Genomic DNA, 24,511 nt, shown 5'->3' on the forward strand with positions numbered 1-24,511 from the left:
GAGTGCCTTGCCCTCCTGCTGTACTGGCAAAACAAACAAACAAACAAACAAACAAACAAAAAGGATAAAGTCCTCTACTAAAAGTTTGCCCAAGATTCAGGCAGCATGATCAGGGAGGACTTAGCTGCATGGGAGAACTCTAGAAAAGGCTCTCAGGGATGGCATACAGGATGAGCCGCTGGAGGAGGGTCAGGCCGGGAAGGGCCTCACAAGGCTTGCGGAGGCATCTTCAGACTTCTCACTGCAGACATGCAGAGACCAGCGGGGAGCTAAAGCATGAAGTCAAACTCAGACTGTATTTATTTCTTTATTTCCAGTGCTGGGGGTGGAACCTGTGGCCTCACACAGGGCAGGCAACTGCTCTGCCACTGGATCACACCCTCAACTTTAGGTGGCATTTCCGTTTGTTTTTTTTTTTTTTTTGTTTTTTAACTAATTAGTTTATTTTTATTTGTATGTGTGTGTGTGTGTGTGTGTGTGTGCTTCCCTGTATGTGGACCTGAAGAGCTTAAGATAGCCTGAATAGCCTGACTATAACTCCATTTTGAAATAAAGATCTTGACTGGGAACTGAATTCAGGTACCAGGAAATATCACAGAATGTACACCTGGCAGAAAACAAAAGTTAACTCGCCTAGCAACAGCCTCTAGAAAAGATAACAGAATAAATGCTTCATAGAAAATAGAGACAAACTCCCTGGCAATAATCAATGGGAATTGGTTGAGAATTGGGTGGGAAAATTCTCCCCAATGTTTCAGATATGGTTTAGAAAAATAGCCATTGTGATTATATGTCTTAGCCATTGTGATTATGTGCCTCAGAAAAGGTCACCCCGCCCTGCTAAACTTCACCCAATTCTGTAACGCCAAGGCTTGTGCCCCCCCCCTGCTTGCTGCCATGGAAACCCCCTGCTCACAGACTTTCCCTTTAAAAATTCTGTTCACTCAGAACTTGAGGTCCCACTTCTCTACTGCTGCGCCAGTGAGACTTGGGTCCCGAGTTCAATCGCTCTCGTAATAAAGCTCTCTTGCAATTGCATCGAGTCATCTCCTGGTGGTCTCTGAGGGTCCCGTGAACCTGGCATAACAGACCCTGTGTGTGCATGTAAGAGAGAAATTCCTGCAGATGCCAGAGGAGAATATTGAAGTCCCTGGATAATGGATGCCTAATCCAGAGCACTGACCAGGGGTGTAGGAAGGAAAGGAAAGATCAGAGATGTTAAGAGGAAGGCAGATTAAGGTGGCACATGCCTACTGTTGTGAGGGGCTGGAGAAATGGCTCCGTGGGTAAGAGCGCTTACTGCTCTTTCAGAGGAACCAGATTCCATTCTGAGGACACCAGACAGGACACAACCACCTGTAGCTCCAATTCCAAGGGTTTGATGCCCTCTGACCTTTGTGGGCACCCGCATGCACATGGTGCAAAATTCATGCAGACACACGTACATATACATAATAACTAAATGAATCATTTTATTTTATTTCATCATTTTATTTTATTTGAGACAGGGTTTCTCTGTGTAGCCTTGGCTGTACTGGACGCTTTATAGTCCAAGCCGGCCCTGAACTCAGCAATCTGCCTACCTCTGCCTCCCCAAGTGCTGGGATCACAGGTGTGCTGTGCGCCACCACACCCAGCTAAATGAATCATTTTAAAAGTCTGTTTACAGAGATCTGGGAAGGGGGAAGGAAGCAGCTAAGAACTGTTAAAGATCCAGGAAGCAGCAGCCCCGGGAAGCCTTTACCTCCTCCTGGTCTCCAGGCACTGTGAGCAGCAGGGCTTACTGAATGCGGTTCAAAGTGCAGTTGGAGATAAGGTTATAAGAGGAGCTGCAAAGGAAAGTGGTGGCCAACGGAGAGGGCAGGACCCTGGAAATGATACCCTGACCACTTCCTTCCTCACTTTCCTGGTCCCCATTCCTCTTCCCTGCTCCCCAAGACACAGAACACTGTAAGAATGGATGGTGGAGAGAAGGGTCGTCTCAAGAAGCAGCAAACCGCTGAGAGACGAGATGTGAGAGTTACAGAGAGCATAATGTCACACACCTTTAATCCCAGCACTCAGGCGACAGAGGCAGGCTGATCCCCATGAGTGGCAGGCCAGCCTGCTCTACACAGTGAGTTCCAGCCCACTGGGGTTGCAGAGAAATGGCAAGGTAATCCATGGAAAAAGATGAGGTCACACCAGGAGAGAAATCAAAGTTAAAAAAATAAAATAAACAAATAAAGAGGATTCAGGACAGGACTCTTAAGGTGCCAGCAAGGAGCAAGTGCAGAACGTGGCAAAGGAAGCTAGAAGAGATGCCAGAGGCCAGCGCTCAGCATCCGGACCCCAGCGGGGACTCAGTAGGCAGGCAAGACTCCTGCAGAAGGAAAGGAGATGAGAGCAGGGCCACACAGGAGGGTGGGATGCTCTGGCCACTAGCTTTTTTCGAGGATCTTATACCTACAGGTGAGGGCGTTGTGCTCCACCCCCACCCCTTCTCTTATTAAGAGTAGGTGGTCCAAGTTACGGGCCAGTCATTAGAGGGTGAGAGCTGGCTGGAAAACAGATGAGCGTGTCAGGAAAGTGAGCAGGGCAAGAAATGAGGCTCACAGAGAGATACTAAGAACCTAGTCAGAGGGGCACACCGCAACAAGCAGCAAGGACCAGGGTCCCTTGGATGAGACACTAAGGGAACCAGGAACCATCCCGATGAGGTGTAGCATGGTCAGTGCAGCATGGTGAGACTCAAGATGGAGCCACTGACTTCAGTTCCCAGGACTGGAGGCTGGGTGTTAGTATTTAGGCAGTCTGCTTCCTGGTTGCCTAGCAACCTGCGATGTCATCATGTGTCGCAGGCCAGGTAGCCACACCTGGCAAGGCGTGGTTAAGTTGCTCCTTAAAAGGCTCAACCCGCCATTTTGTCTCTCTCTTGCCCTCTTTCTTACTCTCCTGCTCTCTCTCCTTTCTCTGTTGGGGCGCCCTCTCTCCTCCCCCTATTATGTCCTCTGGCTCTCTCCACTCCCTCTCTTCATCTCCATCTAATAAACCTCTTTCATTTAAAATCTGTTGTAGCCATCATTATTTCATTGGTCCTAACACTGAGCTCTAAAATATGGTAAAAACTACATAGAAAGAAGAGAAGAGTGGAGGGAGGCAAGGAAAAGCAGGAGGAAGGAGAGAGGGAAGGAAACCAAGGAAGAGAAGGAAGGAAGAAGGAGAGAAGTAGGAAGGAAGGAGACCAATGGAGGGAGGAAAGAGGAGCTCTGAGAGGCAGGATTGCAGAACAGAAAATTGAGGGAACAGGAGTAGAAAAAGGAATCCTCATCCTGGATCTGGGTGTCAAGAATTCCAGCAGTTAACATTTGCTGTGTAGACTGCCTACAAAGATAATAATGCTTCTATATAGACATTTCAAGTAAGAACAAACTAAGCTTAAGGCTCAAACATGTATGCCCCCTCTCCTCTCGCTATATGGCCTTTTCCTCCCAATACAGCCTTTCTCCCGGCACCATCTTTCTCCTTTCCCAGATGTTAACCTACAATCTTTGAGGAATTTCACAAATAAGCCTACAATTAAAAACCTGTCTTAACTGACCATGCAAGTCTTGTGACACACGGTTTGACCTTATCAGACTGTGACTTTATCCAAGGCACGCCAGTAATTCTCCCATGATCTCATTCACTAAAAAGAAGTGGGAGGAAAAACCCCTTAAAATCAATCTGGACAAAGAAAGTTGAGGAGCACGCAGCCTATCAGCAGCAAGGGAAGTACCAAGAGTGCCTGGACACAAAGGGTCTCACAGCTACACCATGGATAGTGCTTGTTTCATCAGTCTAGTATGCAGAGGTCCTGGCTTCCATTATCCAGCCCTGCAGCCAAGCTTTGTGAGGATTTCATGCTGAACAGGCTACTTCCTGGTAGAGAACTGGCTGGAATTTGAGAGAAGCATCTGCCCACAGTCAACGCACACACATCCGGAACCCTTAGGAAGCAAAAGCTAAAGCTCTCCATGCTGGTCAGAACCAAACTTGACATTGAGTTGGGATGTTTGTTTGGTTTTGGTTTTGGTTTTCTTGTTTTCGAGACAGGGTTTCTCTGTGTAGCCTTGGCTGTCCTGGACTCACTCTGTAAACTAGGCTGGCCTTGAACTCACAGAGACCCACCTGCCTCTCCCTCCCAGAATGATGGGATCACAGGTGTGAGCCCACCATGCCCAGCTTGAATTGGCATTTTCAAAGATGTTTGGAAAGCAGATTTGAGGAGGGCTAATGCATCCGTAAACATTTTAAATTGGTACATTTTCATGAGGATTCGGGCCTCGGTTTCTTTTATTTGATGTGTGTGATGCACATGAGCACACAGGTTCATAGGTGTGAATGTTGGGTGTTGGCCTGCGACACATGATGACATCGCAGGTTGCTAGGCAACCAGGAAGCAGACACCTGAGTGCCCTGAGTCTGCAGAAGCCAGAGGTGGAGGTCAAGTGTCTTCCTCAATCACTCTTTGTTTTGCTGTGGGTTTTGTTTGTTTTGGTTTTTGGTTTTTCAAAACAGAGTTTCTCTGTATAACCCTGGCTGTCCTGGAACTTGTTCTGTAGACCAAAGCTGGCCAGAAACTCACGGAGATCCCCCTGCCTCCGCCAGTGATTAAAGGTATGCACCACCACCAGCTGTTTCATAGTTTCCTGTAGTGTCTCTCATTGAGCCTGGGGCTAGTGGTTCTAGTTCTGCTAGGCTGGCTGAACAATGAGCCCTAGGAGCCATCGTATCTCTAGCTCCTCAGCGCCAGGATTACAGGAATGCACCAGAGGTCCTCCTGTTGTCAGGTAACTGACTGAACCATTTCCAAAGACCCCTCATGTGCCAGTCTCTTTTTTAAAACACACACACACACACACAACCGCAAACTCATGCACAACACGTGTAGAAATCAGAAGAAAACCTGCAGGCCTCGATTTCCTCCTTTTACCCTGTGGATTCTAGAGATCACACTCAAGTCATCAGGCTTTGCAGCAAGGGCCTTAGCACAGTGAGCCATCTTGCCAGCTCTGTGCATAGTTTCTAACAAATCTCACTAACGGAGTCAGATGACTAAGCTTGTAAAACCCAGCGGCTGATTCTGAGCTACAGTGAATGTGACAAAATCTTATCTCTTTGGAAACAATGAATCAATCTTCACTCAACATTACGACAACCATACCATCCTTGTCCATTTAACCAACACTGAGCAAGGCCCACAGGGCCTTTTCTTATTTAAAATTTCCCTTTGCGTTTTCTACAAATCTTCGGGTGGCTTTCATTGTTTTCCCCCTGTAGTGGTTTGAATAGGTAGGACCCCCATAGACTCATCTGTTTGAATGCTTGGCCCGTAGGGAGTGGCACTCTTAGGAGGTGTGGGCTTGTTGGAGTAGCAGTGCCCTTGTTGGAGGAAGTGTGTCACTGGGGGTAGAAGACCAAGTGATGTGTCCCTACTGCCCCATGCTCTAGGGTTCCTCCATTCCAGACTCCTCCGAAGCTGTCGGTTTTACCTGCTGCAACAGAGTGCCTCTTTCTACTATCCATTCAAATTTTCAGAAAAGGGAAGAGAATTGGCCTAACCTTGGTTAAATGTTCTTTTTCCCTGGTCCAGTCTCTGTGAGCAGTCCTGGTCTTGGAGGACACAGCAGGGTTGGTTCTCTTCAGAGCCCCTGCAATCCTTTCTGTGGCATTACTAACTCTCCAAGTAAATGTCTTACCCAAGGGCCAGTCTGCCTCCTCAGTGTCCCTCTGTCCAACCTAACCTAGTAGTACAGTTCAGTAGGCTAGCTCATTTGGAGCTGGATCAGATTAGAATAAAACAAAAATCTTTATCTGCTGAGAATTCTGCTTAGGGACATTAGCAGGGCAGCGGTGGCTCATGCCTTTGATCCCAGCACTAGGGAGGCAGAAGCAGGCAGATCTCTGAGTTCAAGGCCAGAGTAAGTTCTACAGGCCTACAGAGTACGTTTCAGGACAGCCAGGGCTAAACAGTGAAACCCTGTCTCAAAAAACCAAACCAAAACAAAACAAAAAACAAAGGTTGTTGGGGTCAGAGCCTGGGCCTTGATTCTGGCAGCCCCAAATACCCAGGTTTGGCAACTCATTCTCAATAGGCCAACAAAACAGACAAGTGTTAGAGTTTCAAAGACAAACAAACAAACAAAAACTGCCAGGTCCAGAGACTGAAAAGCCTGACCTGAGTGGAGACTTGACAATCCGGTTGGGCTGGTCCGGTCACTTTGGCCAAGGTGGGCGCATCACACCTTGAGGATGCAGCAGAGACAGAAAGGATAACTAGTTCTTCGCTGAGATGCTGCACTTTTCCTCCTTCCCTAGTGCAGAAACTTGGGCTGCAGCCATGCCAGGGTCTTAAAGCTCACACCTTTTCTGAATTATGCAAAAATGTGCAACACTTCTCCTTTTCTCTATTCTCTAAGCATATTTTCCTTAGCACTTTGGGCTCCCCCACACACACCCTCAACAATTGGGCTTCATTATTCTTTCTTTAAAGCCTCCCTCCCTGCTATGTGGCTGCTTGTCCATCATATGTCTGACCTCCATGTCAGTTCAACAGACTGACCTTTTCACGTCTCTCCTCCACCCTTTTCTAGGAAGCTGCTGGGGTTCACAGCTGGTGTGCTCTGGGGTTTTTCTTTTAAACTCTACTAAAATTGTCCTCAAGCTTCTATCTGAGTCCATTCTTAAAAATCCTTTTACCAGTGAGGCTAAGAGTCTCAAAGGAGACTCTGATTGATTTCCCCTGTATCGATAGTGGAAAGCAAATGTGTCCATACTGGGAAGAGGAACATCAAGAAAACATTGTCTTCCCTCCCAGATCCCATCTTCAAGATTCTGGCATGAGGTTTAGGTTTAAATGGTGCGCAAAAAGTTATGTCCAACTAAACAGTCCTGACCAAGGTATGGTTTCATTCACCATCACCATCATCATCAATATCATCTGAATACAAGATGGCTTGACAATTGTCAGAACTGTGTGAAATCTCTCTCATGGAGACTTTACTTCTCTGGCTCAATGCCTCAATATTTTCTTTCCAGCATAAGATTCCTGGGTTTAATCCCCATCACTCCAAAACAAAATGAATATAAAAGGAAGAATTAGTGCTTTAGAAGCTGAATCTAAAGATGTTATATAGAGTTGGGCATGATGGCACAAGTTGTTCCTAACACTTGGAAGACAGAGGTAGTCAGATCTCTGTGAGACGAGCCTGGTCTATCAAAAGGAAAAAAAGGAAAAAAAAAAAAAACCTAAGTAAATAAGTTAAATTTTACCTATTACACACACACCCTATCATAAGAAGGCTGGCAAGATATCTCAGCAGGCAAAGACCCATGTCACCAGCTGGGTGAGATGGCACACATCTTTGATCCCAGCACTTGGGAGGCAGAGGCAGGCAGATATCTGTGAGTTTGAGGCCAGCCTGGTCTACAAAGCAAGTCCAGGACAGCCAGGGCTACTATACAGAGAAACCCTGTCTTAAAATCAAAACAAAACAAAACAAAACAAAAAAACAACATGTCACCATGTCTAATAACAAAATTTGATCCCTGGGATCCATAGTGGAACAAATAAGCAAATAAATATTGAGAAAGATGTTTGCAAGTTGTAGAAAACATGCAAAACTCAGTAGCTTTGCGTTATGCTTTTCCTCTCCCTGATCTTTTTCCTAGTATTTGCTTTAATTTTGACCAGATTCTAAAGACTGGTCTCTCTAATACACGCCCCAGCTCATGTGTTAGCTTGCAAAAAATAAAATAAAAATTGTGTTTATCTGAAAGGAAAATGCAGACGCTGGCAGCAGGAGGCTGAGGGCTGGTTCCTTCCTGACACAGAGGATCTAATGTGCCCTGGAGAAGCAAATCCTACCCATTGCCTCACTGAACCCTTCCCTCTGCCAAGACCTTTAGCACTGAAAGAGAGAGAGATTGAGAGAGATTAAGACCTGTGTCTTCTTTAACGTGAACTTCAGCACTTGGCTTTTATAATATGTATCTGTATATGTGTATGTGCAGGCAGGACCCCTGGAAACCTGGAAAGGGCAGTGATCCCCTGCAGCTGGAGTTACAGGTGGTCAGGAGCTGCCAGACAGAGGTACTGAGGCCCAAACTCAGGTCTCTGCAAGAGAAGCAAGCATTCTTCAACCTGACTCCAAGTCTCCAGCCTGGTTGTGTTTTGTTTTGTTTTTTTAACTGTGTCTCCTGTAGCCCAGGCTAGCCTCAAACTTACTTGTAGCCGAGAATAGCCTTCAATTTCTGATTTCCGTGACTCTGCCTATTTGGTGCATAGGATGCTGGTGAAGGGACTCCAGCCAGCAGGGCAAACATAGCTCTGGCCGGCCTTGCCCTTCTCCCCGTTTCCCTCTGCCTTGCTAAAATCCAGGAGATTACATTCCAAGGTCTTATTTCCTTATTTGACCACTTTGCCCTGCTAAGGCTGACTACCGAGGTCCACATATCAAAGTACTGAAGTCCAGTAACCAGAAGCCCCCTTTGAATCACCTAATTAGCATGCCCAACTAAAATTAGACACCTTATCCTAACTCAGGGGTTTCTACTTTGATCTTTTGGAGCCACCATTTCCCTACGGGAACCGTCAGTCTCCTCTGTGTTTGGAGGCAGTCTTTTGTTCTGCTCCCCCTTGTTTCCTCCCTTTCTCCTCTATCTTCCCTGGCCTCTGTGGTGTCTAAGTCTCCTTTGTGCTGAGAACGTGGTCTTGGGGCTCGCTCAGTCTTTTCCTTTTAGCAGGTATGCTCCACCACACCCTGGCAGGGCAGCTTTGGATGAACATGGTTCTTCCACCAATTTTTGTCTCCTGGTTCTTCACTTGTGTTTAATTGCAGTAACTAATGGGTTTTTTCTCTGCTGACTAAATGAGCCAATTCAAGTCAGATTAAAGCATAAAGGCAGGCTTACTGAGTGCAGCTCTCCAGTGGGTTCACTGGTCCCAAGGAAGGAGGCCAGGGAAGTTGCCCTGGGGAGGGAGACAGAGAGGAGGAGGAAGAGGAAGAGAAAGAGAGAAGGAGCACAGGGAGAGAGAAATCCAGAGAGAGGGAGGAAACCAAAATATCTGGATTATGCAGGGAAGCGCAGCCCTGGGCTGGAAAGTTCAGGGTAGAGGATGGGATAGACCAGCGGGATATGTCCCTGTAACAGGTAGGGACTGAGGGATGCTGGGAGAACTCGGAGGCCAGGTCCACTTTGGTATGTTAAATAGGCACCTCCTGAAGCCCAATAGTAATCGTGACCCAGGAACATCTATTTAAGTTACTGAGTGGCATGTTTTGCCACAGAAAAGGTTACATGAACCTTTCTCACCTTTCTGCCAAAGTCTTCGGCAAATACTGTACCACTGGGCTATAACCCTGTAATTCTGTAATTACAACTCTGTAATTCTGTAGTCACAGAGTGTAGAAAAACTACAAATCAGAGAGGTTGCACACCTTTAATCCCCACACTCGGGAGGCAGAGGCAGGCAGATCTCTATGAGTTCAAGGTCAGCCTGATTTACATAGTGAGGTCCAGGACAGGCTTTGTCATTATGTCCTAGTGTCACAGTCCTAGTGAGACTGTGTCCCAAGAAAATGAAAAAGAAAAGTAGTTCAAGATCAAAACTTGCAAGTTCAAGATAAAAAACAAAACAAAACAAACTTACAAATAGGGGCTGGAGAAATGGCTCAGAGGTTAAGAACACTCGCTGTTCTTCCAAAGGTCCTGAGTTCAATTCCCAGTCAACCACATGGTGGCTCAGAACCATCTATAGTAAGATCTGGTGTGCAGGCAGAATGTTGTATAAATAATAAATAAATCTTAAAAAAAAACTTACAAATAATATCATGCTATTTTATAGGATTCTTGGTGTAGGGTTGATGAAGGCTAGATGTCTTCAAACTTTAAGAATACATTCCAAGAGTTTTACCTTGCAGTCACGAGGACATGAGGTCGGTTGCCGAGACTGCAGCAAATGGCTATCTGAGGGATTTAGATAGGCCAATGTAACTTTGGCTTCCAACTTCCAGTATTCCTTCACCCACAATCAACACTGCATTCTACTCAGCCAAGGTCAGTCTGTGGGATCTCTCATGCAGACGTGGCTTCTTCTGGGAACGTCAACGCCATACATTCTATTAAGGAAGAGTTTGATAAAGCCAGCCACATTACAATTACTGTATTCAGGGCCAAGCACAGCGGCACTGTCTATCATCTCAGCACTTGAAAGGTGGAGGTGGGAGGATCCTCTAAGCTCAAGAAATTGAAAGTGACCCAGACAGCATATAGAACCCTACCCCTACCACATCCCCAAATTAACATCTTTGGGCTGGGGTGTGGTTTAGTGATAGGGTGCTTGCTTGGCATGTTGGAGATCCTATGTTCTAGCTCCCATATTACAGAAGAAAAAAAAAAAAAAAACTAACACATTTCCCTCTTATTTTTCTTTTCTTTTTTTCTTTTTTTCTTTTTTTTCCAAAATGTGTTTATTGGGATGGCTCCCACTCATCTTGAATCAGTTGCTGTCAATGCTGCTTTCTCCTGAAGGAGCACCCTTCTGTCCATCTTGCTTTCCTGCCTGTAGGCTGACAGAGAACAGTGGAGCAGACAACACACAATGCTACTGTTTGTGCATGGCTAAAGACCATGGTGATTTGATAGCATCCTGGGCATTTCACAGCCATAAAGTAAGAATTAGGGCTCTGTACCAGGCACTTTCTCTTTCTTGTGTTTCCTCTTCTCCTTTCCTGGAGAGGGATGAGGGAGATCCTTCCCGAGACGCATGTTCTCATGCATGTTCTCATGGGGAGGTCATCACCGCCGGAAAGGAAACAAACACATTTTCCCCAAAACGTATCAAAAAGAATTTGGAAAGACGACCAATTAAAAGAATTAAAAGTTTGAGGATGGGGTGGAGAGATGGCTCAGCCTTTAAAGACCAGGCGAAGAAGAAGAAGAAAAGAAGGAGGAGGAGGAGGAGGAGGAGGAGGAGGAGGAGGAGGAGGAGGAGGAGGAGACGTATAGTTTGCCTGCCTATGTGTGTTGAAGTCAGAGATAAACCTCATCTATCTTTTTTGTTTGTTTGTTAAATCAAGGTTTCGCTAATCAGCCCTAGCTCACCTGGAACTCTATGTAGTCCAGGCATGCCTCCAGCTCACAGGTATCCACCTGCCTTTGCCTCCCAACTGCTGGGATTAGAGCTGTGAACTACCACACCTTCGTTTAGTGTGTGTGCACCTAGGTCTAGGCGCCTACAGAAGCCACAGGATTCCCCTGGGATCTGGAGCCCTAGGTGGTTGTGAGCCACCTGAAGCGGGTGCTGAGTTCTCTGTGAGAGCAGCAAGTGTGCTTAACTGCTCAGCCCTCTCTCCAGCCCTGCAAGCTGGGTTTCTTGACTGAAAAACTTTGGGGAAAGCTGGGTATCCTAAACCTCCTAGCAAGTCACAGCACGTGTCGCCTGACGGGGCTCTCAGAAGTCCTGAGACAAACACACCTGTTAACTTTCTTTCACCGGCCACTCTCCAAACGTGTCTGACCTCTCTCCTTCGACAGGTGGGGTCATGCCAGGCAGCCTGCTCATCCCGCAGCACTGGCACTGTTACAGGTGCTGGTATGACTCTGGGGGCACCTCTAGGAGTTTTTTAGGTTTTGGGGTTCCAGGACAAAGACTTGCTTGCTCCAGGGGTTAGTAATAGAAATTAAGTTTGTTAAGAAAGAGGACAGTGCTCGCTTCGGCAGCACATATACTAAAATTGGAACGATACAGAGAAGATTAGCATGGCCCCTGCGCAAGGATGACACGCAAATTCGTGAAGCGTTCCATATTTTTGGGGCACGGTGGAGATGAGGGAGGGAGGGAGGGACTGTGAGAGAATGAGGGAGCGGAACACAGCTGGGATACAGAGTTAATAAAATGTAACTGATAAGAAAAAATAAAATGCAAAAAAAGAAAAAAAAAAGAGGACAGCATAGCCAAGTGGTGGTGGCAAAAGCCTTTAATTCCAGTATTCAAGAGGCAGAGGCAGGTTGATCTTTGTGAGTTCGAGGCTAGCCTGGTCTACAAAGTAAGTCCAGGTCGGCCAGGGCTACACAGAGAAACCCTGTCATAAGAAAGAAAGAGAGAGAGAAAGAGAGATAGAAAGAGCAAGAAAGAGAGAGAAATAGGACAGCACTCCTGAGGATGGAGATGAGTTACTGTGTGAAGAAAAGGCTGGACCAGGAGTCTCCTTGACCTTTCTTAGGTCATCTCCATAGCAACCACCTCCACAGAGTTTCATTGACTCAGCCTTTTTCTGTATTAATTGTCATTTTATATTTCATGTGTATGGGTGTTTTGTCTGCATATATGTATATGTGTCACATGTATGTCTGATACCCGAGGAGGCCGCAAGAGGGCATCAGATCTCACAGGACTGCGGTTACAGGTGGTTGTTAGCTGCAGCTGGCCTCAAACTCAGAGATCCTCCTGCTCTGCCTCCCAGAGTGCTGGGATTACAGGCATGCTCCACCATGCCGGGAAAAGTTTTTTGTTTTTTGTTTTTTTTATGATATTGTTTTTTTCAGGTTTTGTTGTTGTTGTTTTGTTTGTTTGTTTGTTTGTTTGTTTGACAGGGTTTCTCTGTGTAGTCCTGGCTGTTTTGGAACTCTATAGCTCTATAGACCAGGCTGGCCTTGAACTCAGAGATCCACCTGCTTCTGCCTCCTGAGTGCTGGGATTAAAGGGGTGTGCCGCCACCACCTGGCCGTCTTTATGATGTTTTTTGGTATGATTCCTAGTTTTCTTGTGATGACTTCTGAAAGTTTTCTTATACGTACATATATGTCTTTATGTATAGATAGATAGGTATAAAGATAAGCAGATGGACTGTGGTTCTGAGTTCTGCTTCCTCTTTCGGGGCAAGCCTGGAGAGAGGAAGTAGAGCCTGGAACAGGTCGGGTCCTGCAGGATTCCGGTCCAGCTGGGAGTGCAGAGGAGAGATGACTTTCTCTGAGAACTTTAACAGCAACTCTTAGATGATATTCAGGGAAACAGCTTAGGTGTGTGTTTACTCCAGAGTGACCAAGCACTGTAGGAACCTTGAGAGGTAGAAAGGGATTTTTCCAGGGTGGGTTTACCTCATTGTTGGTGCTTGCTGTGTGACCAGTGATTACCCTGAGAATTGTGGATCGCCAGACTTAACGCCGGGACGTGCAGGCCCGGAAGCAGGGAGGGAGCGATCCTACTCCTTGTGGTCTCAGGATGAGATTTTCAGGGCTTGGACAGGTCTCTGGCCTCACTCTAGCCCCAGGCCTGTTTTAAGGAGTGGTGGCATTGTAGTCACTGCGTACATGCTGGGTACAGCTTGGTACTGAACTCGATCCCAATTGATTTTGCAATGTTACTCATCACTGTTTTCAAACTGGACAAGGCAGGGTGCTGGCAACAAAATAAAACCCAGCATTATCAGAGGGCTAAGGGTAGGGGCGGGGAACACAAGGGATTCTTGAACTAACTTAATTGCGTAGTGGGTTGAAATCTCAAGAGCGAGTCTGTACAGAGCCTTTGAGGGTATTAACAAGGGTCCCAAACGGCATTTGATTCATTTACTTAGAGCATTCGTTCCAATACTTTGTCTCCCCACACATAGCAGTCATTAGGTCTAGCTCTCATGCTTTAGAGCAGGACCCAGCAAGAGAGTTCGCCTGTCACTGAAGGGCTTCAAGGCTCTCAGCTGTGGATGTCACCTCCTGATCGAGCTTGACTTGAAAGTCTCCAGTCAGGTGTATCTGGACAATGGCAGCTGTCGTGGCCCCAGGGAGATGGTGGGTCCTATTTCTTCCAGCCAAAGGAGGAACAGGAACACATCTCAGCTTGCCTGGCCTGCAGCAGCCACTCTGCCTGTGAAATACAACAGGGGGTAAAACCCCAGCAGGGAGAGCTCTGTGAAGGGGGTCATTTGTTTTTTTTATAGCAAAAGAAGAAGAAATTGGGTGATGCACAGGTGGTCCATTAGTACAGGCTTAGGAGAAGGGCAAAGGGTAGGGTGGGTATCTGATCAGAAAAGAGAAGGAGCTGAAGGTCCGGACGAGCCGGCATTACTATAGGAGTACTTGTGGGCACTACAGAAATCAGGGGATGGGTGTTAAAGGCATCTCAGTCTTGGCCTGGCATCCTGTTTTTTGTTTTGTTTTTTGGGTTTTGGTTTGTTTAGGTGGTTGGTTCTTTTGTTTCTTTCTTTTTTTTTTTTTTTTCTTTTTTCTTTTTTTCAAGACAAGGTCTCTCTGTGTAGCCTTGGTTGTCTTGAACTTTCTTTGTAGACCAGGATGGCCCAGGCTGGCCTGGAACTCTCGGAGCTCACAGAGCTCTGCCTGCCTCTGCCTTCCCAAATTCTGAGATTACAGGCATGTGCTACCATGCCTGGCAGAAAGGTGAATGGTACCTAGTTTAAAAAAAACCTAAAGTTGAAAACCTCTGTCCTCTATACAAGTGTGTACACACACACACACACACACACACACACACACACACATTACAACTGAGTGACTGAGCGTGGGGATCTTATAATCTGTATAACTACTTTATCTTAGTTACCTTTCTTTTCTTTCTTTTGGTTTTTTGAGATAGGGTTTCTCTGTGTAGCCCTGGCTATCCTGGAACTTTGTAGACCAGGCTGGCCTCAAAGTCAGAGATTCACCTTCGTCTGCCTCCCAAGTGCTGGGATTAAAGGTGTGTGCACCAGTGCTGCTGCTGCTGCTGCTGCTACTGCCGCCTCCGACACCACCAGGCTTGTCTTAGTTACTTTTCTATTGTTGTGCTAAGATGCCATGACCAAGTCGACTGACAGAATCCTTTCCAAACAGTTCCACCTGCAAGGAACCGAGTATTCAAGCATATGAGCCAATGGGGGCCTTTCTCACTCAGACCACCACACACTGCTTCTAACAAATCAGGCCCAGCCCAGTTTGGTTCAGGTCTCCGTTCAAATACGAATTTCTTTCAGGTAGGTTTTGGGTTTTTGTTTGTTTGGTTGGTTGGTTGGTTGTGCTTTTGTGTGTGTGTGTGTTTTGTTTTGATTTTGTTTGTTTGTTTTTACTTTTTTTTGACAGAATCTCTTGTAGCTCAGGTGGATCACCCCCCCCTCAGTGTAGCTGAGGGTGACAGTGAACTTCAAATGCCCCTCCCACAACCTCTCCAGTCCAGGGATTGCAGGCATGTACTACCACACCCAGATTAGTGCTTAGGGACAGAACGCACGGTTTCCTGCTTGTTTGGCAACCGTTACAGCAACGGACAAGCATCCTCAGACCCCAGGTCATCTTAGAGATGGGATCCAGAAACATTCCCAGGTGCAGAAATGAACTCCCCAAGTCCAGCTCAATTCATGCTATCACAAACTTCACGTGGCGGCAGCAAGCATGTTTTCAGTGTGGCTTTTGCCCATGTGGTTCCTAGGACTTCATTTCCTGTGCAGGCTCTTGGATCTTTGGTGAATTTGGTGCAATGCTGCCTGGTCATTGGGGTCATCATGCTTCCAGTCAGTCCTGGCCTGTTCTACAACTTCTGCTATCATGGCATCGGCGAAGAAGTATGCTATTGTTCTTAAAGCCCGCCTTATGTGCAAATTCCCTTTCACCAAGTTATGACAGCAAGCTGATGTATCCAATATACTTGTGTTCATAGAGGTTTATTTCAACACCTTGTCACTCGAAGGAGGAAATTTTAATTGTTTTTTTTTTGTTGTTGTTGTTGTTCCCTTTACTGAAGGTTAGAGCTAACACTTCCTGCATGCAAGGTGAGCACTTTAGCAGTGAGCTATAGTCTCAGTCTTCTTTTAAATTTTTTAAAATTATGTGTGTGTGTGTGTGTGTGTGTGTGTGTTTGTAATGCTGGATGTGCTGGTGCACTCCTTCAATCCTATCACTTGGGAGGAGAGGCAGGTGGTTCTCTATGAGTTCAAGGCCAGCCTGGTCTACATAGTGAGTTCTAGGCTACAACGGGCTACATGGTGAAAAAGAAAGAAAGTAAATAAAAGCTGGAGAATAAGATATAAAGGAAGGGCTGGAGAGACAGCTCAGTGGTTAAGAGCACTGGCTGCTCTTCCAGAGGACCCAGGTTCAATTCCCAGCAACCACAAGGTGGCTCACAACCATCTGTAATGGGATCTGATGCCCCCTTCTGGGGTGTGTGAAGACAATGCACTCTTATACATAATATATACTTTATATAGATTTTTTTTTTTCTCTCCTTGTGGAGTTCCTGTCCCCTCCAGGTCTTTCTATCTCCCCCTTCTTTCATAAGATTCCCTACACTCTGCCCAAAGTTTGGCTATGAGTCTCAGCCTCTGCTTTGATACACTGCTGGGTAGAGTCTTTCAGAAGCCCTCTGTGGTAGGCTCCTGTCCCGTTGCCTGTTTGCTCCCTCTTCTGATATCCATCCCATTTGCCTTTCTGAATGTGGATTGATAATCTTACCCAGGGTCCTCCTTCTTGATTAGCTTTTTAGGTGTACAGATTTTAGTATGATTATCCACTTATTATATGTCTAATATCCACTTATAAGTGAATATATACCATGTGTGTCTTTCTGCTCCTGGGATACCTCACTCAGGATGATCTTTTCTAGTTCCCACCATTCATCTGAAAATTTCATGATTTCCTTGTTTTTGATTGCTGAGTAGTATTCCATTGTGTAAGTGTACCACAATTTCTGTACCCATTCCTCAACTGAGAGACATCCGGGTTGTTTCTAGCTTCTGGCTATTACAAATAAAGCTGCTATAAACACGGTTGAGCAAATGTCCTTGTTGTGTACTTGAGCATCTTTTGGATATATGCCTAGGAGTGGTATAGCTGGATCTATTCCTAATTGTCGGAGAAAGTGCCAGATTGATTTCCAAAGTGGTTGTACAAGTTTACATTCCCACCAGCAGTGGAGGAGGGTTCCCCTTTCTCCACATCCTCTCTAGCATGTGTTGTCACTTGAGTTTTTTATCTTAGCCATTGTGATGGGTGTAAGGTGAAATCTCACGGTCATTTTGATTTGCATTTCTCTGATGACTAAGGATGTTGAGCATTTCTTTAGGTGTTTCTCTTCCATTCAATATTCCTTTATTGAGAATTCTCTGTTTAGCTTTGTGCCCCATTTTTTAAATTGGATTACTTGATTTGTTGCTGTTTAACTTCTTGAGTTCTTTATGTATACTGGATATTAGCCCTGTGTCAGATATAGGGTTGGTGAAGATCCTTTCCCAGTCTGCAGGCTGTCATTTTGTTCTGATGACAGTATCCTTTGCTTTACAGAAGCTTTTCAGTTTCATGAGGTCCCACTTATTGTTTATCTGAGAGCCTGTGCTGTTGGTGTTCTGTTCAGGAAGTTGTCTCCTGTGCCAATGAGTTCAAGCCTCTTCCCTACTTTTTCTTCTAACAGGTTTAGTGTGTCTGGTTTTATTTTGAGGTCTTTGATCCACTTGGACTTCAGTTTTGTGCAAGGTGATAAGTATGGATCTATTTGCATTTTCTACATGTAGCTATCCAGTTAGACCAGCACCATTTGTTCACAGGGATCTTTTCTGAGACTGATACTCCAACCAAGGACCATGCGTGGAGATAACCTAGAACCCCTGCACGGATGTAGCCCATGGAGCTCAGTGTCCAAGGAGGTTCTATAGTAATGGGAACAGGGACTGTCTCTGATATGAACTCAGTGGCTGGCTTTTTGGTCACCTCCCCCTGAGGGGACTGAAGCCTTACCAGGCCACAGAGGAAGACAACGCAGACACTCCTGATGAGACCTGATAGACTAGGATCAGAAGGAAGGGGAAGAGAACCTCCCCTATCAGTGGACTGGGGGAGGGGCATGAGTGAGAAGAGAGAGAGAGGGTAGGATTGGGAGCGGATATGGGAGGGAGCTACAGTTGGGATACAAAGTGAATAAAGTGTAATTAATAAAATTAATAAATTTAAAACATTAATTAATTAAAAATATACTACATCTATCAAGTAAAGGAAAATTAACTAAATATTAGTGTCAGCATTGTACAAAAATGCTTTTGCCAAGTTTGTAGCGTAAGGTAAGCAGAGGGTTTGGCCATGCAGTTCAGCGATGGAGGCTTGTCCAGTGTACGCAGGTCCTGGGTTCAATGCCAGAACAGATAAATTAGCCATCCTAACCATTGGCATACACCACCCAGTCAGTTCTGACACTTACCCAGTAATACAGCCTCATTTTCGGTTTTTTTTTTTTTTTTTTTTGCTTTTTTTTTTTTTTTTTTTCTAATTTTACTATTATTTTGTGTGTGTGAGTGTTTTGCCTGCATGTCTGTCTGTGCTTCATGTGTGCTTGGTTCCAGAAGAGGGCACCAGATCCTTTGGAACTGGAGCTACAGACCTTTGCGAGCTGCCATGTCTGTGCTGGGGATCAAACTCGGGTCCTCTGGGAGAGCAGCCGGTGCTCTGAACTGCTGAGCCACCTCTCCAGCCCCAGGTTCATTTTAGAAGTGCAGCTCAAACATTCTATGACCACCCCAGGCTTACAAAGTAACTCATAACAGAACTGGCACCCGAATGGACACTTGCTTGGTCCCTTCAGGAGGGTTTCAGCCAGGTCACTCAGCAATCTGGCAGAGGAGAGAGCTAGCTCCCCAGGGATAAATGAAACTGTTCTAGCAGCCACCACCAGCGGCGGCTCTGTGTGGAGAAGCCACCGGACAGTCCAGGAGCCACGAAAAAAAGGCCGGCCCCTGGCTCTGTGGCACCTAGTCCAATTCTGTACCCTGTAACAGAGGGTGACCTCTGGTGGCCTGAGAAAAGCTGCGCTCCTGTGCCATGCTGAGTGCTGGGAGGCAGTGGGCTTAATTGTAGACAACAGGGAGGAAGCATGGGGGCGGGGCACCTCAGCTACTAACAGGTCATTCTTTATCTTGCCTTTGCTCCGTGCTTCTCGAGCATTCATGGCATTCAGCAATATACTGTTTGTTTGTGTGTTTGTTTGTTTGTTTGGTTGGTTGGTTGGTTGGTTGGTTGGTTGGTTGGTTTTTTGAGACAGGGTTTCTCCGTGTAGCCTTGGCTATCCTGGAACTCACTTTGCAGACCACAGCGATCCGCCTGCCACTCCTCCCTGAGGGCTGAGATCACAGGCGTGCACCCGGCTTCTTTTGCCTTTTTTCTTTCATTTATTTGTATCATTTACTAACACTCTGCATGGCTCAGTGGTGGAGCCTTTGCCTCCCAAGAAATGCTGTGTTTGCATCACTGAGACAATTCTGCCACCTAGCCTGATGGTCTGAATTCCATCCCCGGGACCACATAGAAGGAGAGAATTAACTATCACAGATTGTCCTCTGACTTTCACACATCTGCTATGATGTACACATTCCCACTGACATGCTTATATAAACAAATGTAAAAATAAATTAATTTAATAAGTCCTTTTGAATTGCATTTTTATCGAGTACTCTCCAGCTAAGTTTCTGTTTTACATTGTTATTTTCTGTTTGTTGGGCCTGTGTTCATGTGTGCATGATACACCTGTGTGTATGATGCACCTTGTATGATGCACATGTGTGGACGCTGACACATGCACACACCCTAGGTATGTGCAGAAGTCGGGGACAAATTTTAGGAATTGATTCTTTGCTTCCTCCATGGATTCCAGGAATCAAACTTAAGTCATCAGGCTCGCAGAGCGAGCAATGTTACTCACTGAGCCATCTTACGTATTTGTAAAATGTTTTAATGTGTGCAGCTGTCACTCGTTTAGGGCATGGCTACGACGAGTTCTTAAGTTTTGCCTTTACTATTACCTCAGTAGTCCCTTTAGTCTCCGGGTTGCTGCTCTGACTCTCCCTGCATTTGCACTGCAATGCAGTCTTTGCTTACACATTTATTTATTTAACTTAAAAAAAGGTGGTGGTACACGTTCGTAGTCCCAGCACTCAGGGAGGCAGAGGCAGGTAAATCTTTGTGAGTTCAAGGCCAACCTGGTCTACAAAGCAAGTCCAGGACAGCCAAGGCTACACAGAGAAACCCTGTCTTGAAAAACCAAAAAAAAAAAAAGAGAGAGAGAGAAAGAAGGAAGGAAGGAAGGAAGGAAGGAAGGAAGGAAGGAAGGAAGGAAAAGAAAGAGAAAAAAAATATTTTAGCCAGGCAGTGGTGGTGAATGCCTTTAATCCTGGCACTTAGGAGGCAAAGGCAGGTGGATGTCTGAGTTCAAGAACAGCCTAGTCTAGAGAGTGAGTTTCATAACAACCAGGGCTACACAGAGAAACCCTGTCCCAGAAAATACAAAACATTATTTTTATGTGAATGAGTATTTTTCCTGCATATATGTCTGTGTCCCACATACATGCCTGGTGCCCACCAAGACCAGAAGAGGGCAGCAGATCCCCAGAGACTGGAGTAACACAGTTGTGAGCTACTATGTGGGTCCTGGGAATCAAACCCAGATCCCCTGCAAATGCACTGGCGCTGTGTCCCCAGCCACTTTTGGTTTAGATAGGGTTTGATAAGCTATTCAGGCCAGTCTTGAGCTTCTTCCTTTGTCTAGGAAGGGCATGAACTTGTACTCCAGCAGCCTCAGTCCTGTAGCTAAGATCACATTTGGTTATCACTGTGTTCCAAGCCTTTTTCTTTTTATTTATTTGTTTGTTTACGTACTTTTTCTTTATTTTTTGGTTTTCCAAGACAGGGTTTCTCTGTGTAGCCTTGGCTATTCTGGACTCAGTTTGTAGACCAAGCTGGCCTCGAACTCACAGAGATCCACCTGCCTCTGCCCTTTGTGCCTGGCCCAAGTCTTTTTTTTTTTTCCTTTTCTTTTCTTGTTTTTTGTTTTGTTTTGTTTTGTTTTTTGAGACAGGGTTTCCCTGTATAGCCCTGGCTGTTGTGGAACTCACTCTATAGACCAGGCTGGCCTTGAACTCAGAGATCCTCTTGCCTCTGCCTCCTGAACACTGGGTTCAAAAGTGTATGCCACCACCCCCTCCACTAAGCCTTTTTAAAAATACACAATTTTTAAATATATAATTTAAATATACTAAGCCTCTTCATAAATATACAAGTTGGGGACCTCCACGCTGAGATTCACTGTTAACCAAAGACAGACAGTATTAGAGTCTCCGAAGTAAGGAGCTAGAGCCCCTGAAAGAGGAAAGATCCTCTTCTTTTTTCCAAAACAGGGTTTCTCTGTGTAGCCTTGGCTATCCTGGACTCCATTTGTAGACCAGGCTGGCGTTGAAGTCACATGGCCTGCCTCAGCCTCCCTGAGTGCTGGGATTAAAGGCGTCAGCCAGCACTCCTGGCTTGGCTTTGGTTTTTTAAACAAAGCCTTAATTAGTCCAGGCTGGCCCCCAACTTGCCACATAACAGAGGATCGCTCTGATCTTTCTGTCTCCACCTCCCAAGTGCTGCAATTACAAGCCACAACTCCTGGCCTCAATACCCTTCTCAGAAAAAAATGTTTTATCTCTTTCATGTATTTCTCATCTCTCCCAACCTGTTCTCCATAGCGTAGGCAAAATTTTTTTCAAATGTAAATCTAACCAAAAACTTCTAGTTCTTATCTCTCTGAATTAATTCATGCTCTGTACCACAGCCGCTTGAGATTTCTTTGGCTCCTGCCACATTTTTGGTTTGAATTCCTTCTGTCATAGGTTTTCTAAAATGCTGTCTCTTCTTGGATGACACCGCTATTAGCATACTTCCATGGTACTCATTTTCAGCTCTTAACTCAAATTCTGCTTCTCCAGTTTTTCTTGGCTCCAGGACAGGTTAAGACCCCCAGCTGTTAAGACCCCTCACTTCCTGTTCTTTTCCTTCCTATCACTTGTCACAGACTATAATTAGATATTTGTTACTGTGACTGTTTCATTACTATCTGTCATCTCTAGCCGTCTAGAAACCCTTGGAGGGCAGGAAGCAAGCCTCTCTTCATACCCAAGTATCTGCAGCCACAAAGCTTGATGTCATAATGCCTCACACATGGAGATACTCAATTACGTGTGTTGGGTGCACGTATGTACATGCCTAGTCAAGTGTACAACAAAGTTGACCTGGAGTGTGGTGACCTCATAAGGACTGACTTTCCGTCCTGTCAGAGCAGCCCATCCACCTCCTCAAAGGCCTCTCTCTGGGCAGCCGTCATCTGCAACACATAATAGGATATACCACCTACTTGTTTGGCTTCTGAATCACCTGAAACCATCCTCATTCAGCAATGTTGTCTATCAGCTTTCAGAGATAGAATAATAACTGCCATTTATTCATTTGACTAATATTTATTCTGTGCCTACTTCTGCTGCACTCAAGCACTGTCCGCGTCATGAGGAAACACAAATGAATAAGGCTTCCTTGTTATTCTTAAGGAAAGTATGGTTTTGCAGCACAGTTGGACATATATGCAAATTATAGCCACCTCTTTTAAAACACTAATATTCTAAGGCACGCTCAATGTTTTAAAAGATCACAGAGTGACTATCAAAGCACTTAGCAAAACCCTAGCTAAGAGAGGTGTGTTTAGAATGACTACCCAAGGGAAATAATTTTCAAATCTTCTAATCTCTTACTTTGGATCTGTTTATATCACAAGAAAACAATTTACTTGGCGCTCTTAAACAAGTCCCCTTAAAAAATAACCATCATTAAGTGGCTTTTCATGTCCATGGCTTTTATTGAACATAGAAACAGCCATACACGCTGTCATGAAGGCTTTGTTACATCATTCACTGTTTCTTAATAATTAAGTCATGAGAATCTACCTTTAGAATTCAGTGGTACACAAAACAAAACAATGGTCTGTGTCCTTCGGTGAACTTCAGATAACATCTATTCAGCATGGCTATGGTTTCAGTTTTCCTTAGCATCCTAGAAGCTTAGAACTAATTTTAAATTCAGTTACGGTCCTTTTAAGGCCAAAATAATTGTGGGTTTCTTTTCTTCCTTTTCTTTCTTTCTCTTTCTTTCTTTCTTTCTTTCTTTCTTTCTTTCTTCCTTCCTTTCTTTCCTTCTTTCTTTCCTTCCTTCCTTCCTTCCTTCCTTCTTTCTTTCTTTCTTTCTTTCTTTCTTTCTTTCTTTCTTCCTTTCTTTTCCTTTCTTTTCTTTTTTCTTTTTTGAGAGACAGGGTTTCTCTGTGTAGCCTTGGTTATCCTGGTCTCACTTTGTAGACCAGACTGTCCTGGAACTTAAGTGATCCACCTGCCTTTGCCTCCCTAAGTGCTGGGATTAAAGGAGTGTGCCACCATGACAGGCTAATTGTGTTTGTCTGTGTGTGTGTGTGTGTGTGTGTGTGTGTGTGTGTTTTAAAGCTGTTTTATTTCTAGATTCTAATTTAAACCACCTTTACATCTATATAGACAATAAAAGTACTAAAATAAACTTAATAGAGGCTGGAGACATAGCCCATGAGTAGTATGCCTAGGGAGCATAAGGCTTGAACCCCAAAATGACAAAAACAAACCCAGCAATTTATTATGTTGGGCAATCTTAGAATTTTTTCTTATATTTTACAAAAGTAAATGTGAAAGTACATGACCTATGTTATGATCTTTAAAGAGTCATAGAAACAGAAGAGGACTCAGAAAAGCAACCAAAAAATGACTTTAAAAAAGCAGCAGCACAGGGCTGGAGATAGCATGCCTCTATTCTCTAACCCAAGTATTGAATTACTTTGACAGCCATCTTGGCTATTAGAAATGAATATCTCAAATTTGGACTGATCTGGGAAAATCTATTACAAAGATAGGTTAGGGCCAGATTACAGGAGTCACAACCATTAATATATGAATAATCAATCACAGAAAGGTTTTGAGGGGGATTGTGATGATTCTGATCTGATCAGTGTTTGAAAGCACTAGAGTTAGTCCCCAGGAAAGTAACAACCACACACAATTTCTAAAAGCAGAACCTTCCTGTGTTCTATTCATTTTGCAGAATATCAGAAGCATTTTCCAGCCAACAGTGCGGCAGAGAATCTAGATGGACCAGAGGAAGAACCTGCCTGAGTTGCCAAGTCGGATAAGGAAGCCAATTGCCAAATCAGCTATCAGAAGTTCCTAATATTCTGGTACCCCTTGCTCAGGGGGTTTAAGCCTGTGAGTTTTCTGGTAAATTTTTTGAAGTTTTGTTTGTTTTTATTTTTCTTTCTTTTAAAATCCTTTTGGCGTAACACATCCATTTGGTGAGCTGATTAATGGCCGAGTCATCTGTCCCCAAAATACATTCACTTGTAACACGCATCTTTCCAATTTTGCCCCATGGTTGCACGGGGTGCGTGGATTAAATAAAGCCTATCCTCAGATAACCCGGCTATGTTTATGAAGATTTCCCAGGACTCAGAGAAAAGCCCTTGATACCCCTTTAGAATCACCTCCTTTACCCGTCACGCGGCCACCGGGGACCCCGTGTCTCCCTAGGTCTCCCCGCCACCCCGCCCCGCTTCCCCTCCCAGGCCCCGGCCGCGCAGGTGCGAAAGACCTCCTAGGCCACACGGGCACAGCGGGTGAAGGGGGCCCTGGGAGGGGCGGGGGCGGGGGCC

General features: G+C 45.2%; 1 long non-coding RNA gene, 1 other non-coding gene and 1 pseudogene across 2 annotated transcripts in view; 2 read left to right on the forward strand and 1 right to left on the reverse strand.

Moving 5' to 3' along the window:
• Positions 1-24,267, forward strand: part of LOC110540095 (uncharacterized) — a 123,567-nt gene extending 99,300 nt beyond the window's left edge. Inside the window, exon 9 of the long non-coding RNA XR_009590625.1 lies at positions 23,908-24,267. This is a non-coding gene — a long non-coding RNA (uncharacterized LOC110540095). The remainder of the gene's footprint in view (positions 1-23,907) is intronic.
• LOC110540322 (small ribosomal subunit protein eS27-like) lies at positions 10,533-10,791 on the reverse strand (annotated as a pseudogene).
• LOC132653426 (U6 spliceosomal RNA) lies at positions 11,730-11,836 on the forward strand. The gene has a single exon (XR_009591166.1). It is a non-coding gene; the product is annotated as a U6 spliceosomal RNA (small nuclear RNA).
• Positions 24,268-24,511: the final 244 nt, after the last annotated feature.

This window comes from Meriones unguiculatus, chromosome 3 (genome assembly GCF_030254825.1).
Source record: "Meriones unguiculatus strain TT.TT164.6M chromosome 3, Bangor_MerUng_6.1, whole genome shotgun sequence".
NCBI lineage: Eukaryota > Metazoa > Chordata > Mammalia > Rodentia > Muridae > Meriones > Meriones unguiculatus.